Below are 17877 nucleotides of genomic sequence, written 5' to 3'. Positions count from 1 at the left end.
TAACTGTCCCCAAATTAGCCTGATAACACCATCTACCTGCCTTGTGAGCGAAAGAAACAGTGTGCAATAAAGAAGGATGTTAAAACAGAGTCGAGATAGGGGAATAATGTTTAATTGGCTCTCCAGAGTCTACTAATTTTCAGAATTGGAAACCTAGTGTTTGATTTGTTCTTTTTAGTCAGTGAGAAGAAAAAATATCCTTCATAAATTCTGAATGACAAATTTGCCCATCCTTTTTTGCATGTGGTTCCAGCATCCCAGGGAATCTAAAGTGTCATTTCCTCTCTGGAAGAAAGGAAGCACAAAACAAGCTAGGTACGTACTCTAAATTTTCACTCAGTATCAGCTCCAGCTATAAATTTCCCTCAATCCCTGTGTCTCCCTCATTCTTTTTCCCCAACCCCCTCAAAATCTTGGATCAATATCTTTCTGTTATAGTTAAGATGCAGGATTTTTATAGGATGGCACATATTAAAATTAGAATACCTAGAATAAAATTAGAATAAAATAAAACTGGGAATCTAAAAGAATTGCCTTCTTTCCTTCCCCATCTCCTTGAATCTCTTGCTCCCCGCATTATTATATCCTGTAAATAATTTTGTTGTGGTAGTGGTTAGTTTCTTTTTAAGAAAAAACACATTTAAGCATCTTGCAAACTATAAAAATGATCAATTCCCTTTTATTTCATTCATTTTTAATTATAACTTACATTGAAATGGTGACTTTGACTAAGGATATTTTTAATGCTAATTTTTCTACAAAAAAGGACATGACAGGTAAAAATGTAGTTTGTAGTATAATTCCCCAGGGTGTAAGTGACAAAATCAAAGATACTAAATTCTATTATGATAAATGTTGGGGATATTATTATTTCTCCCACTGCTTAATTCCTCTCTTTCTGCAAAACAAATCCTTCACTATTATTTTTTTAAACAGGAACAATTTTATACAATTCATGAGATTTTTGTCTCCGACTGATCTTTTGAACTTTGTTTATAAAGACTCTGAGTCACCTTTGAGTAGATTAGGGAGACACAAAGGTTACAAAGATGGACAAAGTCTTTTTTTTTTTTTTTAATTTAATAGATCATCTGTAAATGTGTCCTGGCCAAAAATAAAAAGTACAAAATTTCCAAAGCCAGAGCTGTAACCATCTTTTCTCCCATCTCTTTCTTCAAACTCTACATACCTTTTAGGTATTAGCTGAAGCCCCACTTTCTCCCTGACTAAGATCACAAAGTGATGACTTCCTTCTCTGATCTCTTGGCTCAATGAGTGCTGCTTTTTCAGCATTTCATTAGATGCCATTTCCTCCAGTCTGACTTGTCTCTGACACAATTGTAAACCCTGGGGCAGAGTTGGAGGAAAATAAATTCATATAATTCTTTTGTCTTTTCAATCCTTAAAGTGAATATTTTGCTCAGTTAAATTGAATATCAAGTCTTGATTGTTGCTGGGTTTTAGGCTGAGACATTTAGGCAGTGAAAAGCTAATAAATATGCCTCAGGTCATGGCAGGAGAGAAATCAACTTTTAGTGGTGTTCACTATTGTTCAAGAAATCATGTCAAATGTTTTACATAGGCAACAATAATCTGTTCCTCATTAAAATTTACTTTTAAGTAGCAGATTATATTTTTCAAAATCAATAATATTTGAAAGAGAGGACATGATGTCCTTAAAAATTCTGTTTGATTGTTATATCCCCACAAATAGTGTTGTTTCCTGAACACTGCTCTTGCCTCTTTGGGGAATTACTAAGGAAGTGGAAGACCCGATTTTATAAAGATTACGTTCAAATAAGGTGATAAACACATGTAAACACAGGTGATGCAAAATTAAACACCATGGCTCAGTATCAATTATGACTATTAATATCACCATCTAGTCGATTTATGAAATGTAATATATAAATTTCTAAGTATTTTGGAAGGCTAAAAAAATGATCATTGATGTCATGTCCTAGAAATACAGTATGGATGAACAGCTTGAGTCAGATTTACCTGAGGAGGACAAATATTTAAGGACCTGACTTTCATAAGGTCAATTTTTTTAAACCTAGGGTTTGTGAATTTGAACTTTCTTCACTCATTCTCAATATTGGAACTCCTCATTCTTCTAAATAGCCTTTTTTTCTGGGCAGAAAAAACTTGCTTTTAGAGTTTTACTCTATTGGGGAATAACTTGCTGAATCCGCCCTATTTCTCTTTGACTTTGCCCGTGCACGTAAACTGAAATGGAGATACAAGGTGGCATTTATTTGCAAAGTATAAGGGCCCAAAAAGTTTGTTTGAGTCCCACAGGTGAAAAAGAAGAGAGTTTATGCAAATGACTAGAAATTGCCTTCATTCTCTTGTCTACTTTTTGTATCTACACGGTTAATACTACCTAGATTTCTCCCCTAAAGAGATCTTTTTCATGGAATCGTTACAGAGAAAAATAAACTAACAAAATCCAAGAGTCTGTCAACCACAAGTACCTACTAACTTGTGAGGTGATAATACTATTATCAAATAAATAATAATCGCAAATTCTTATGAGACTCTATGTTCAAAGCACTATTTTAAGCACTTTGCATGACCTAAATCATTTAATACTCATGACAGCTTTATAAATTAGGTACAATTATTTATTTTGTTTTACAGATGAGAAAACTGAGGCATATAGGAGTCCTCAAAGTTACACAGCTGGGAAGTAGATCTCCAAGACTAGATGATCTTGCTGTAAAGTCTCTAAAGTCTTAACCTTTTCATTTCTATGCCGTATGACCTTTCAAGAAATATTTTTATTTTCAATGATCACAATAAAGCTTTATCAGTAAAAAAATCTCTTGAAATTATGATATCCCCAAAATTCAATCATCATAACTCAAATTCCTTTTCATTTAATCTTTCAAAACATGAAATGGAAATTTCTCTTGGGGAGAAGAAACCCTTTCTGAGAGACTTCAAAATTGGAAACATTACTTTTAATGCCAGCAATGATTTAGAAGACTCATGGTGATTTTTAAAATATCCAGATACAAGTTCACTCAGTGAGTCATATAGCTAATAAGTGCCGCCACTGATCTTGGCTCGCAGGATCCAGCAGGGAACCAAAGGAAGCTCATGCCCTCGTGGGACTCACATTCTAGTGAGAGGAGAGAGTAGAGAAAAATTGCATAGGATAGAATAGAATAGAATAGAATAGGGGTGGCTGGATAGTTCAGTCAGTTAATTGTCTGACTCTTGATTTTGGCTCAGGTCATGATCTCATAATGGTGAGATTGAGCCTGCAGTGGGGCTCTCTGCTAGGAGTTGGAGCCTGCTTAAGGTTCTCTCTCTCTCTCTCTCTCTCTCTCTCTCTCTCTTATTCCCTCTACCCCTTCCCAGCTCACTCTCTTTCTCTATCTCTCTATATCTCAACCAAATAAAAAAGAATAGAGTGCAATGTAGTACAATACAATAGAAAACAGAGTAAGAAGTGCTATAGAGAAAAATTAAATAGCATAAGGGTATATGCAACAAGGAAAAGGAGGCTGCTCCTCTAACGGGCCGGAAACGGTGTTTTGGTACAGTGACATTTGAGCAGAAATCTGAAGGAAGTGAGGAGGGAGCCCAGAGTTTAGAAATTGGCTGGCTGGGGTAAAGGATTGTTAGAATGGCTGAAAAGGCTAAAGGAGAAATTGCTGCAGGAGATGCCATCAGTGAGGAAGCAGATGGTCAGATCATGGAGAATTGCAGGAAATTTTTACATACTCTTCCTTTTACTCTGAGAGAGACAGGAAGACCTCCAAGCATTTTCAGCAGAGGAATGATAGGAACTGACTTCTTTTATAAAAGGATCACACTGACTCAGAGTGAAATCTGGAACGTAGGATTGGGTAAGATCCTGGAGCCCCATTCCAGAGGCTGCTGTATCATCCAGAACAGTAAGTGATGGTGGCTTGTACCAGGATGGCAGGAGATGACTTGGGAGGAGAGATTTCAAAGTTGTAAACTTCAAGATTCTATAGTATATTAGATGTGGAATGTGAAAACTTGAGGCATCAAGGATGACTCTATTCCATCACACAATGAAATGGAAAGTTTTATGCTTAGCTAAAAATTGTAGGTAAAAACTAAATATTTGAAATTAGTTAAAACCTACAAAACAGTTAAAATTCTTCTGGGACTCTCTGAATTTGTTAGATGCTCATTTTAAAACCATTATTGATCATTACTTCTTAATTGCCAATATATTTTCAGTGCTATCCAACCCTTTGTTGAAGATGACTTGATGGATTAGCAAGATTTTCTAACTTAGAAACAACAGTTCTTCTCCCCAATACCTTTTTTTCTCATCTTCCAAATCTCAGATGTTCTCCCCTTTTGTCCTATTTCTTACACTGTTCTCTCTTAGTCTTTTTTGCAGGCTCCTCTTCCTTGGCATTTCAACTCCAGTTCTTTCTTTGTATTTTGCTATAGGCCATCTTTTTATATCAGTCTGTAACTCTACTTGGACCAGCTGCACCCCTAGAAAAGCTTTTGTCATTATCTAAGTCCTGATGGCACTGAATTTTTAGTCTTGTACTGTTCAGTATGGTAGCTACATGCTTCTAGTGGTTGTATGCCGTTATACCATCTATATATACGATAGTGGTACTAATAGCTAAGAGTGGAAATATAAGTAATAGTGGTAGGATTATGGTCCTACTAAATCCTATATATGCTATGTGTAACCATATATATATTGCATATGTTGTTTAAAATATATTATGTTTTTTCCTGTACATACATACCTATGATAAAGTTTAACTTATAAATTAGGTGCAGTGAGATATTAATAATAATGAACAATAAAGGAGAACAATTATAACTATATACTACAATAAAAGTTATGTGAATGTGGTCTCTTTCTCTCAAAATATCTTATTGTCCTGTACTCACCCTTCTTGTGATGGTGTGAGATGATAAAAAGCCTACATGATGAGACGAAGTGAGGTGAATGACGTAAGCATTGGGACATAGCATTTGGCTGCTAGTGACCTTCTGATGACAGGTCAGAAGGGGTGTCATTTATTTCTGGACTGCAGTTGATAACAGGTAACTGAAGCTATGGAAAATGAAACTTTGGATACGGAGACTACTGTATAATAAATGTGACATTTAAAATCGGTAAGGAAAACGTACAATTTGATAAAAAATTATTGTGGCAAGTACAACAAGTTAACCACTTGGCAAGAATAAATTTAAATATGTAACCCACACCTTAAAATAAAATTAATTCTCTAAATGAATTGAATATAAGTATATAATAAAATGTAAAACTGCTAGAAGGAAATACAAGTGCATATGTACAGGTGAAGAAAGCCCTTTCAATCAAGACTCAGAGCAAAAATTCAAAGATCTAAATAATTAAATATTTTAAGACATTTGTGTGGGGAAAAGTACCATAATCCAAGTGAAAAAGCAAATGACAGACAAGGAAAAATATATAACTATGAGTGACAGAAAAAGGTTGATGTCTGATGTAGAAATCTTACAAACTAGTAATAAAAAGAACATATAACAGGCAAGGTACAATAATCAGAAATATAAATGATAATAAGTGATGAAAAATATTTCATCTTACTAGTAATCATAACCATGGACAAAAAGACTAGATATCCTCTCTTTTCTCATCAATTATCAGGCTGTCAAAGAGTTAAAGAAGGAAAATGCTCAATGTGGTTCCCTGAAAAGAAATGGGCTCTCACAAATTGCAGGCAGGAGTAAAATTAGTAGAAACTTTGTACAGTGTAGTTGGAAGCAATGTAGTTAATTCAGAAATTCCATTTCTAAATTTTTTTCAATAATCATAAAGATTCATAAAGATAGAAATGTGAAGATATATATTACAATATTATTATAATGGGGAAAATCTGAAAATAATTTAAATATACAGTTATAGGTTATCACTTGAGTAACGTATATATCCATAAAATGGAATTCTATTCAATAATTACAAATGATGGGGTCAACCTATATTGATCAATATGTAGTATGTTGATGATATGTTGGTAAATGCAATATATCCAAAAAATGTCATACTATGATCCCACTTTAAAGATACATATGTTTCATGCATGCACATTGAAAATAACATATAAAATATTGTTCAAAATGCTACTAGTGGTTACATACTATTAGCAGAAATATAACTAATAGCAGTTATGGTGGTAGGATTATGGGTAATTTTTTTCTGCTTGCTTTTATTTTTTGCATCTATTTTCTACATAAATATGAATAATTTAAATAACTTTAAAATGCAAGAAACAAATACATTTATTTAAATATCGTGATTATTAGCAATGCTAGAAGCCTTAGACCAGGTGCTATGTTTATATCATAAGAGCTCACTTGTGCCACATTTCTTCTCTACCTCCTGACACAGTGACATCTCATGTCCAGAATCTCCACAGAACATCTATGTAGGTGCTTGTATTGGAGCCCACAGACTTCAGTCCAACTCTGCAGAAAGCGAGTGCTGCCCTGCTGTCCCTAGGACAACATAGTAGTATTGGCATTGGGTGCCTGAGTTCAGAGGAGACTGTTCTTAATCCCTTACAAAAGCGCTCACTGGGATTTCCGTGCATTCTTGAGACAGCCTCGTCCTCCTTGTGCTAGGAAGATGGTTTGGTTTCAAGTTCTTTATTCTAAAACAATTGTTATGTTTATCTTTAGAACTTTGTTCTAAAACAATTATTAAAAACAATAAGAGTTTTTGGGTGCCTGGGTGGCTCAGTCGATGAAGTGGCCCACTTCAGCTCAGGTCATGATCTCAGGGTTTGTGAGTTCGAGCTCCATGTCGGGCTCTGTGCTGACAGCTCAGAGCCTGGAGCCTGCTTCCGATTCTGTGTCTCCCTTTGTCTGCCCCACCCCCTCTCACACTCTGTGTCTGACTCTCAAAGTAAATAAACGTTATAAAAAATTAAAAACAAACAAACAAAACCAATAAGAGTTTTGCTCATTTGAATAGAAGCTCCCATTTATTTTTCAAGGATTCTTGTAAACTATGTTGGCTGCTGTCATCTTCTCACAGGTTAGGAAAATAAGATTCAGAGATTTTACATGATTTTTTTCAAGGTGGCAGCAGGAGGATTCAAACTTGGTTATTTTTTTCTTTCGAATCTGAAGATCTAATTTATTTTATCACATAGCTTTCTACACCTGTCATTGAAAGCCAGAGACTTTAAATAACTAGCAAGAAGAGAAAAACCAAACACTTGTGGTTTTAAGTTTTAATTGATGAGAAATTATAAATGATTACTTCATAAAATATTTTCCAACTTTATTTTTATTTTACAATGAGGAATAGTATAAAAGAGAAGATAAAGGGAAGGTAATCTTTAAATTCTGTAAAGAGACTATTTTCTGAAAGCTATTTCTTGCCCAAGATTTTTTTTTTTTAATTACTGGGCAAATAAAACTGGAATAAATACACTGTGAAATCTACTGATTTATATGTGTTACAGATGGTGTACTAGAAAGAAAACACTAAATTTGAGGAAAATATATATGACAATGCTGCAAAGTATATCGCCTATCTAATTCATCTAGTATTCTTCAAATGTAAATTATCATTATATTTTAAAAACAATCATATAGCTTATATCTTAAAAGCTAAAAGAAAGGTGGAAAATGGTCTAAATGTTTCTAAATCAAAGGTTTAGAGCTCTTTATAAAAGTGTAATTTGGTGTAATATTTTTCTGATGCTGAATGAGCCTCCTAATGCATTAATATCCAACCAGAAACAATGTCATGCTCTATGAACATCATTGTCAAAGTGTCCAATCAATTTGTTTGTATTATGAATCATCCCCTATTCCTGTTGGTTTTCTGCGCATCAACATTCAACTAATGGGCTCAAAGTCCATGTTACATATGTTAATCTGAAACTCCTCTGTATACAACCTCTGCAGAAATAACTGAAAAGGAGAGCATATCGGTCATATTACTTTCATGTTTGAAACCTAACAGTTGCACGCTCCAGGTCAATGCCAAATGGAGATTTTTCTAGTAGGTAATATAACTTTTCATTGCAAATTGGATCTGGCATGTGCTCTTGCAAATAGTCACATTTTTTTTTTCTTGATTCATTCTTAAATTAGTTGTCAATGCAAGGTCAATAGTGACTTCTTCATGTCCTCCAGCTATGGGGATTGGTCCACAGCCTGCTGAAATGCTGATCAATTTTACATTATTTCATTTGTCTTCTTCATATTTACAAAAGTTCATTGGCATACAGACCCATGGGTCTGCATACTGTTTTTTAATGAGTTATAAACAGTTGTCCTCATTAAAATAATATGTTTTAGAATATTTGAAAAAGAAAAGGAAAAGTCACACAGTTACCACAGCAACACAACCATTATTTGTATTTATTATCTTCTAGTCTTTTTTATTAGTGAACCTTTAAAAACTATTTTATATTTTTTTAAAAATGTGTCTTATCTTTATTTCTGTTTGGCTTGTAGATATACATAATTGCAGGAATCATAATCCTAGGTTCATGACAACATTCTCATTAGTGGTTCAAGCATGTACTTATTTGTAGTACTATAAAATCCCTCAGAAATTCACCTCCATCCTCCCAAAAACTATGAGTTCGACAACAACCTACACTGTACATTGTGTCTCCCAGCCCTCACCTACCTTTCCCCCCCAGAAGTGTCATTCAGAACTCTATTGTTACTGTTCCCTTACTTCACATGTATGAAAAATATATAATATATATATATATATACATTGCATATATATTATATACATTATAAATATATGTAATGGTGGTGTATATATACATCTATATAAATTGTAAATTGTATCTATATGTGATCCTAAAAACTATATATTTTATTTCTGACTTTATAAAAAGCTTAGTATACTGCATGTGGTCTTTTGGAATCTACTTTCTTTAATAATCTTAGTACTAAGACTTAATCATAAGGTTGTCTGTCATTCTATGGCATTTGTTATGACTCTGTATAACAAACCACAGTGCACATGCCACACTTTTTTTTTTATCTGTTCTCACTTGGATGGGCATTTAGGTTGCCATTGTTATAGTCTTCATAACTATCAGTTTTGGTAGCTTCGTGGTGTTCCATCAATTTTCTTAATCAGTTCTCCATTTTTTTAAATTTAGTTGCATCTAATGCTTTGCTGTACTGGTCAAGGTTGAAGCGAGCATCTTTGTACGAATAGATTTTCTACACTAAATATTATACGTAACATAACTAGAAATGGAATTATTAAGTTGAAAGATATGAACATAATAGATATTTCTAATTTGCATCTCAAAGAATAACTCCATCAGCAATTGTACAATTACCAGGTTGCCATAAGCACGGACTTATTCCTTTTTGATTGTTGATTTAAGAGAGAGTTATGTTTTGTTTTTAGGCTTCACTGACTTCAGTCAATCAATATTGACATATTATAAAACCTCAGATCTGCAACCTTATCTTCTGATCTGGTAATTTTCATTTGAGGAGAAAAGGCATTAAGGTAAGCCATTACAAAGGTAAAGATTACGAGTGAAATAATGACTCATAGCCTGGCTTGAAAGTCTAGTTTCAAATTCTGAATGGAATATGTTGTCAATGAGTGTTACTTATTCTTACTAGAGTGATCCTCAACTCAGAAATGATGAAGCTGAAGCTCAAAAAAAAGAAAAAAAAAAAAAAAGGGAGGGACTTACCCACAACTTATATAGCAAATTTTCTGTCACATTATATTGCTTTACAACTCATCAAATATAAAGTAGACCATCCAAACTTTGATCTCATTTTCATTCTGAATGAACTCTTTTCCACATTCCTGTAGGATTTACAATCCTGGTTTTGTAATGTAGTTAGTGCTTGAAGATGCTCCTATCATTGTTGCTCTTTTTCATGAAAAGTACTCTTTTCTTGCTGATTCTTCTCCCTCCAATTTATCCTTTATAATAGGTTGCCCCATGCTAGGTCTGGCATAGTTCATTAATACAGACTGGCTGAGCCGGCCTGTTGGAAGTTAAAGTCTTTCTACATTGGAGACACTTGCCTACCATTCCTCTAAATAAAAGACTTATAAATTACATAGTTTTGATATCTCATTTTCAACAGACTCCTTTTTTAAAATATTCTCTATGTTCAATAATATTAATATTGATTACAGTTTTCATGACCATGTGGCATAATGTGCGTTGCAGTGCTTGTCTAATTTTTGTAAATTCCTGCTGTGATTTTTATGCCCTAGGAACGATCACATTACTTGGCCAATGGAAACGGTAACAGAATTTTTTTTTTTTTTTTTTTTAGGCTCACGCAGGATGAGAACACTTGCCAGCACTCATATAGCACACTGGCTCTCTCTTCTCAATAACCACAACCACAGACAATTGTCGCTCAGCCTGATTCATCCCTAACAAAGCAAACACATATTTAACTCTTGGTCTTGATGACTAAAGTCAGCGATTTTACTCATCATAACTGCATGTTCCCACCCTTTCCTCCATGCCTGCAATCTGCATCTGAATTGCCCGGTGATTACTCTTCTGGGTTCATTTTGCCCACTCTTATAAACAGTTGCCAATCCTTTTGGCCCAGTGCAAAAATAGACCCCTGGATGGGTTTTTCGTTGTGTGTCCGAATACTGGACAAGTCTGTAAAAACAAATTCATATTTTCACTCTTGTCTTATTTCTCCCAACCTCAGCCTGGAACGAATAGCTTTCCCTAGGTTTTATTAAAAAGGAGTATGACAATATATAACATATTCTCTTTTTTTCTCCTTCTGATAGAGCAGTTTCTTTGACTATAGAAAGATGAATTTCAGACATTTATCAGATAAAAGATTCTTAGCCCCTCTTCCTCCATAACTTAACTACAGCATACAACTGTTTTAGTTAGTAAAACCCTTTCCTGTGTTAAATGCATCCTTTCTTCACAGCCCTGACAGTCTATGCATTTCCTTGGAACGTGGGTTGATTTTATGTGCACAAAAAGTGGACGCTGAGCTCTTTAACACTCTTCTCAATGGTAAGCGTACTCTGCACTGTAACACATAATGCATTTTCTCAAGGACTTTTTCTGTATTTTGAAAACAAGAACTGAAGGTATTTGGTAGATGTGGAACCTGATTCACAGAAAACTGAAATAATCAACTTGAGCTCAAACAGGCAGTGCCTGGGCAAGTTTGATCAGAACCTTGACCTTTTATCTCTCTATTTTGCTTTAACATTATGTAGAATCTTTTTTTTTTCATCCAGCTAGGAAGAAAAAGAAAAAAAAAGCTTTAACAGACATTTGAGAATGAACTGTTACCTCTTACTCGTCTTGATATATAAACCCTTGACTGTCAATGCTAAACAAGAAAATATCAAGGGAAGAAATTCAGTTATATTGAAATACCATCCACAAACACCATAACAAGAAATGTAGACTTAAACAGGTAAATTCTGGTAGCTATGAACTTTTGAATGAATTATGTGAGTTAAAAGTTAATTTTGATACTGGCTGGATCTTAAAACATATTTCTCGTTGAAATTATGTGTATCTGCTGAATATGTTCTCGGGAAAGAATGGAAAAAAAGCCTATTTAATGCAAAATGGACTTGAACAATTGTAATAATAGTAGTACTATTTCAACTATGCCTCACATGTTTCAGTGGGAGAAAACATGTCAAGCTCTGGACTTTCACACCCAGACCACTTCAAAAGCATATGTGACTGATTCCGGTGGTAGCAGGAGATGCACAGGGAGCAGACTAAATGACAGACAAACTGACGATGGGAGCAGGTTTCAAAACCAGTTTCTTAATTCTACATCTCTATAGGATAAATGACATTTTTTTGTCTGCAGAAAGGATGTCAGACAGTCCTTGGGTTCCCCAAATTGAAAAAGAATGAGAAGTTATTCTCTAGCAAGTGGAGGTCTGAATGCAGACCATCCCTCATTCTATGTGTAGACCTGCATTGTATGCGAGAGAGCGGTCTTTCTGATGGTGGCCCAAGACCCAAGATAACACATAGGAAAGAAAAGCAATTGAGGAGGGAGGAAACACATGGCAGGTGGAGTCTGGATAAGGAATACCTTAATTTGTAGAAAACACACCACTAGCAGTCATAGTGAGGAAGAAAAATATGTCCAATGATGTATCCTGCTCAAGCCATACCTTTAGTATTTAATTGGGAAAATCGGATTTGATTCTTGGTTTCCATAGCTCTGAAAGGAGGATATTAAATTCAATGATTTCTCGAGGACTTCTCAGCTTTAAAATGCTATCTTGTACTGTCAGCATGCATACATAGTACACTTGTGTGGCTGGAGGTGGGCAACGAGAACCTGGCAGAGGCCTATGGTTGGAAAATGAAGACTTGAGAAGAAAGTGACGGTAGCAACCAGAGCCTAGGGAAATGAAACAGAACCCAAGGTGGAGAGTGGGAGTTGGAGCTGAGGTAGAGGTCATGTTCCAAGACCATGCTTTTTAAATTTTTTTTTCAACGTTTATTCATTTTTGGGACAGAGAGAGACAGAGCATGAACGGGGGAGGGGCAGAGAGAGAGGGAGACACAGAATCGGAAACAGGCTCCAGGCTCTGAGCCATCAGCCCAGAGCCTGACGCGGGGCTCGAACTCACGGACCGCGAGATCGTGACCTGGCTGAAGTCGGACGCTTAACCGACTGCACCACCCAGGCGCCCCTTAAACTGCTTCTAGTTTCTCTGGCACCAAGTGTCTGCGTATTAAGCAAGACCACCTTAAACACCTTGTGTCTGGTCAGGATTTAGCCTGGAGATTATAGTAGAAAGAAGTCATTATCAGCCATAGCATCACATCTTGTGGTGACAGAGATTTTGAAACTATTCATAATCTTTTATTTTAATTTGGATTAATGCTATTTTGGTTTTGACTTCCCCTTTCCTGTCACCCCAGGGAAAATTACTACCACAGTAAGTCATTATTTCTGATGAAAATAAGCCGTAGCCTTTGGATGTCATGGGGTGAGGATAGGGTTGACAGTTATGGTCACGTTGGGAGAAGAAGAGAAGGCATACAGTGACAGACTGGACAAACCTAAAAAATATATTGACCATCTGATTGTTTTAAGCTGGATATTGTATTAGATTATATGGTCTATCTTGAATGGAGTTAGCCTTAAATTTTTTTTGCTGTTAAATAAGGGTGCATACTATATCCAAAGGATTAGAAGTAGCCATTATAATACTATTGGCAATAATTTCTTGTTCTTATCCATGGCCTTGAAACATAGAAATACATTGGTATATTATGTCATTAAGTCTTCTGATGTTTCCCTTCAGTTCATGTTGATTTTGCAGACATGACTTTAGAAAATATTTTGTACACCACTAAGATAAGCAAGACAATTATTTATAAAAATTGGCTGCATTGTTCCACCTATAATATTCTTTAGCAGGTAGATGATTTTCTACCAAGTAAAATTAAGTTTTTATAGATTTAAAGAAAAGAATGATATGACTCGTTACTAAACAAGTGCTGAGAGTAATCATATTACAAAGAAGCAGAAAAGATAAACCAACATGGAAACACATTTTCCTTCAGAATCTATATAACTGATAAGAAGTTTTCTGGTTCCTATTAAATGGTTGAGAAGCTTCCATGGCATATTCGTGGACTATGATACTTATGCTTTAGGTAGCTGAGCCTCATATTTAAAAGAAAAGAAAACAAAGTTTTAATAACAGGTAAAGTAGATCAAAGTTTCACTAACATCTGAAATATGGCCATAGACTTTCAAGAGACAATCACGTCTACCATAAATGAGTAGGAAAGGCATTTAATAGGGACAAAAGTAATTTTTCTCCTAAATTAGTTGTTAGAAATTTCAACTCCAATGGAATCTCACAGAAGCTATAATATTAAAGAGAGATTTATGTCAACTATACTTCATAAGAAAAAAGAGAGAGATTTGGAATAGAAGTTAGAAATATGAAGCTAAATTATAAAATGGGGTTCAATTATAAAATGGGGTACTTAAACATGACAAATGTAAGGGCAAAGATTCTTAAATAAAAAGTTGTAATAAGTTAGATGTGAATTTTCAGTGCAGTGTGAGAATCAAATTACCATAAATTTGGATATTGAGTCTACATGAAGGAGAAAATTACACTAATATTTATTAAGAACCTAAAATAAGTATGGTACTACTAGGTCTTTACATGTTTATTCAGTTTAAAAAAATTTTTTTTTACATTTATTTATTTTTGAGACAGAGAGAGACAGAGCATGAACGGGGGCAGGGCCAGAGAGAGAGAGGGAGACACAGAATCTGAAGCAGGCTCCAGGCTCTGAGCTGTCAGCACAGAGCCTGATGCGGGGCTCAAACTCACGGATTGCGAGATCATGACCTGAGCCAAAGTTGGACACTCAACCGACTGAGCCACCCAAGCGCGCCTTTTTAGTTCAGTTTTAATTCTCACAGATCAATATTAATATTGACAATATGGCAGACAAAAACACTGAGGGCCTAAGAAACCAAATTTGTTTCAAGTCATATACTTAGTCCTTCTGGTTGCATGAAACAGTCCTCCAAATCTGTGATATGCACAGGACAAAACTACATTGCTCATGTCTTCCTGTAGGTATCTTATTCCTTGAAATATTTGATGTTTATCATTTGAAAAGATGAATGTTCCATCTATTAAATAAGATTTTTCTTTAAAACGAGAGCCATGTTTTGCCATTTGACCTTGGGCAAGTTGCATTATGGATATGGAGGATGCTGTGCATCAGTTTCCTCATCTATAAAATGGTCATACTAGTAGAACCTACCCAGAGGGCTGCTATGAGAGTGAAATGACATAAGGTATGTTAGGTGCCTTGAAAAGGGATTGACACACAAGAAATGATTAATACATTATCATTTACCATTATGATTATATTTCAGATATGTCATCAATTTAAATAATTCTCTTTAAATTATAGGGAAAAGAAGAGGGGGTTTAAATAAAACACTCATGCTACTTGCTCTTGTAAATGTTAAACCTCTCAAGAGAAAAGTTAGGTCTTCGTCTCAAAGTGCCTGAGTGTAGTCCCTGGGAGTGATTGATACGGTGGAGCCAATCATTCTATTTCAGGTCCTCACTGGCCCAGATAATCAAGACTTTGGAAGATTTAAGACTAGATAGCAAATCATGAAGTACTAAGTGAACACACTGCAAATATTCAAAATTGAAAAAATGATCCAAAAATTGTATCATGTTTACTTTAAAGTATTAAACAGGTTTTGAACACTTTAAACTTATTTCTACTTTAACTTCATTAATGCCTAAGCTGGATGCAAATGGCAATGTTACTCTCACAGGGAAACAGCTTCTTTGTACTTGTTTGTGAAAGCATTTTGAGAAGTTGAAAGTAATGTATGATCATAAGAAAGTGCCAAACCAGGAAGCAATGATGTTTTCTACATGGTAAATCCTGAACACTATAACCCTGTAAAAAATGACGGTAAATATGTGATATAAATAGATTTATGGAGTCTGATTGGAAAGTAGAAAGTTTCAAATAAGATTATCTATGTGTTTCTAGGATCGCCTTACAAGCAAAGGTATCTTAGGACACCTGGGAAAAATGGGATAGAAGTTTCCTGATCAGTTTGCTCGTAGGTCCTATGTACTAAGGGAGAGCCCATTGGCCCTCATTCTTTGTTTTTGTTTTTTGGTTTTTTTTCTCTTGATTTCAACTACCTGTTTCCTGTTCTGTACATAAAAGGGAAAGGAAGATAAAAGACTTGAAATAGATTGGCCAGAGTATCCATGAGGTATTTGTGTGTGTTTTATTTAAATGTAACAAAAAATTATGATATATATTAACTTTTAAACAATTAAACTCATGTCTTTTGACCTTCATTCAACAAAAAGCTGTTAGTCTCACATCATGAGGATAATTTAATAGAAGCAATGGCTTGGAAGAGGGAGGAATTTTAAGTAAAGGAAGTGAATTCTTTTTTTGCTGTCATGGAAGGAGGAAGATGAGAGGCATGAATGGGAGACAGCGGTTCAGCTTTGATGACGTACACCTTCAGACAATCTGTGTTATTAAAAATAACATTTGGAAATATTCAAGTGGTAGTTCTTTGAGATGGCTACAAAGCTAATGTTTACTGTAATTAATGATTTAAACATTTATGAAAAACACTTAGCAATTCATAAGAATCTGAGTGATGAAACTTGGAATGGGGAGCTAGATATTTTTAGCAATCACTTCCATGAAAAAGATAATCAACTTGAAAAAAAAATGACAAAAGCAACAAAATGTGTCTCTGTCTTCCCAGTTCTGCATTGGGAGCAAACAGCTCTGCTTCTCTTAGGGGTGTTATCAGAAGCCCAGTCTTGCCTTTGCTCCAGAGAGCTACCAACTTGCTTCTCACATGAGATGGCTCCATAATCCAAGCCATTTATAGAGGAAACATGATGAAGTTATCAACTCTTTTAACGTGATCATTTCCAAATGTTTTTATTGATTACTGAAGACAAGCCGTCTCCCTTTTTTCACAGAAGAAAATTTCAATTCCTCATTACAGCTCAGCTAAGAGAACAGAGACTGCCTTGTCATTAGTCTTTTATTGCATTCATGGGATGTGTTGCATCCCTAACAACAACTGAGTGAATTCCATTTCACCTTTCCTCCACCCACAGTGCTGTCTGCATCAATTATCAGGGTTGAAAAATGATGTCTGGGTGTCATTCTCAAAGTAAAAAAGGGCTTGACCTTGTCAATCCGGTCACAATGAAAGGGTGCAGTATGACCTTGGAGTAGAGTTTAGAAAAGTTGGGCAGATGGGAGACCAATAAAAATATTGCTAGTTGAATTGCAAAACTGTAATAGCAGCAATTTTGTTGCATATCCAACTAGAAACAGTCCACTGAAACAATAGTCGAGAGCCATAACATTTCATTTTGAAATTCATTCAGAATAATTCACTAGCAATCAAGAGGAGCATAGCATCAGTACAAGCTTTATTTATAGTTTAAAATATATCTTGTTTCTTAGTTTAACATTATTTCATTTTGGTGTAGAAGTTTTCAATTATGTACTTCTTCCAATGATTTCTCATATGATGAATGAGGGAGTTGTCCCATTGCATTTGGAGATTTCCTGCAGTGTTCCAAGGATCTCTCTCCATAGTATTAAATTCCTCAGTTTTTTCATTCCTTCCAGTTGTACAACATAATGTATGAATGTTCTCTTAAATAAATTGTGTTCCTGGAGTTCTTCCTTGCTCTCGAATTGAAAGCAGACATCTAAGTATTTAGTCATAGTGTCTCCTAAAAGTACATGTCCATTTTTTTTTCATATTGGAAGTCACCAATAAAAACTTTTACCTTTGAAGAAAGAAAGTATTCATTTAATTAAATTTATTAAGTGTCTATTATATGCCAGGAATAAATATAGGCACTGGAGATAGACCTGCAAACCAAACAAAATCTCTGCTATCATACAACTTATATTTTGTTGCAAGAGAGATGAATAATAAAGAAAATAAAGTAAGTATGGAAGATAGTTGATAAATGTTATAGAGGAAAATTTTAAAATAATAATTTTTTTAACACTTATTTTTGATAGAGAGAGAGAGAGGGAGAGAGAGAGAGAGTTGAGCGTTGGTGGGTTTGGGGGAGCAGAGAGAGAGAGGGAGACACAGAATCCAAAGCAAGGTCCAGGTTCTGAGCTCTCAGCACAGAGCCTGATGCAGGGCTCAATCACGCAAGCTGTGAGATCATGACCTGAGCTGAAGTCGGACATTTAACCAAATGAGCCACCCAGGCGCCATTTATAGAGAAAAATGGAGAGAGCGGAGTCAGAGGGCACTTGGCAAACGAGGAGGTGGTTCTTAAGAGGGTTAAGGTAGATCTTGTCA

General features: G+C 35.1%; 1 long non-coding RNA gene across 1 annotated transcript; it reads left to right on the top strand.

Annotated features, from left to right (window-relative positions):
• The first annotated feature begins 243 nt into the window (after window positions 1–243).
• Window positions 244–12044, top strand: LOC123603242. Its single transcript, XR_006714805.1, has 3 exons — window positions 244–315; window positions 9401–9505; window positions 10930–12044. It is a non-coding gene; the product is annotated as an uncharacterized LOC123603242 (long non-coding RNA).
• The last annotated feature ends 5833 nt before the right edge of the window (window positions 12045–17877 follow it).

Source organism: Leopardus geoffroyi, chromosome A1 (genome assembly GCF_018350155.1).
Source record: "Leopardus geoffroyi isolate Oge1 chromosome A1, O.geoffroyi_Oge1_pat1.0, whole genome shotgun sequence".
In the NCBI taxonomy this organism is placed as follows: domain Eukaryota; kingdom Metazoa; phylum Chordata; class Mammalia; order Carnivora; family Felidae; genus Leopardus; species Leopardus geoffroyi.
This window is presented reverse-complemented; position numbering and strand designations above follow the sequence as displayed.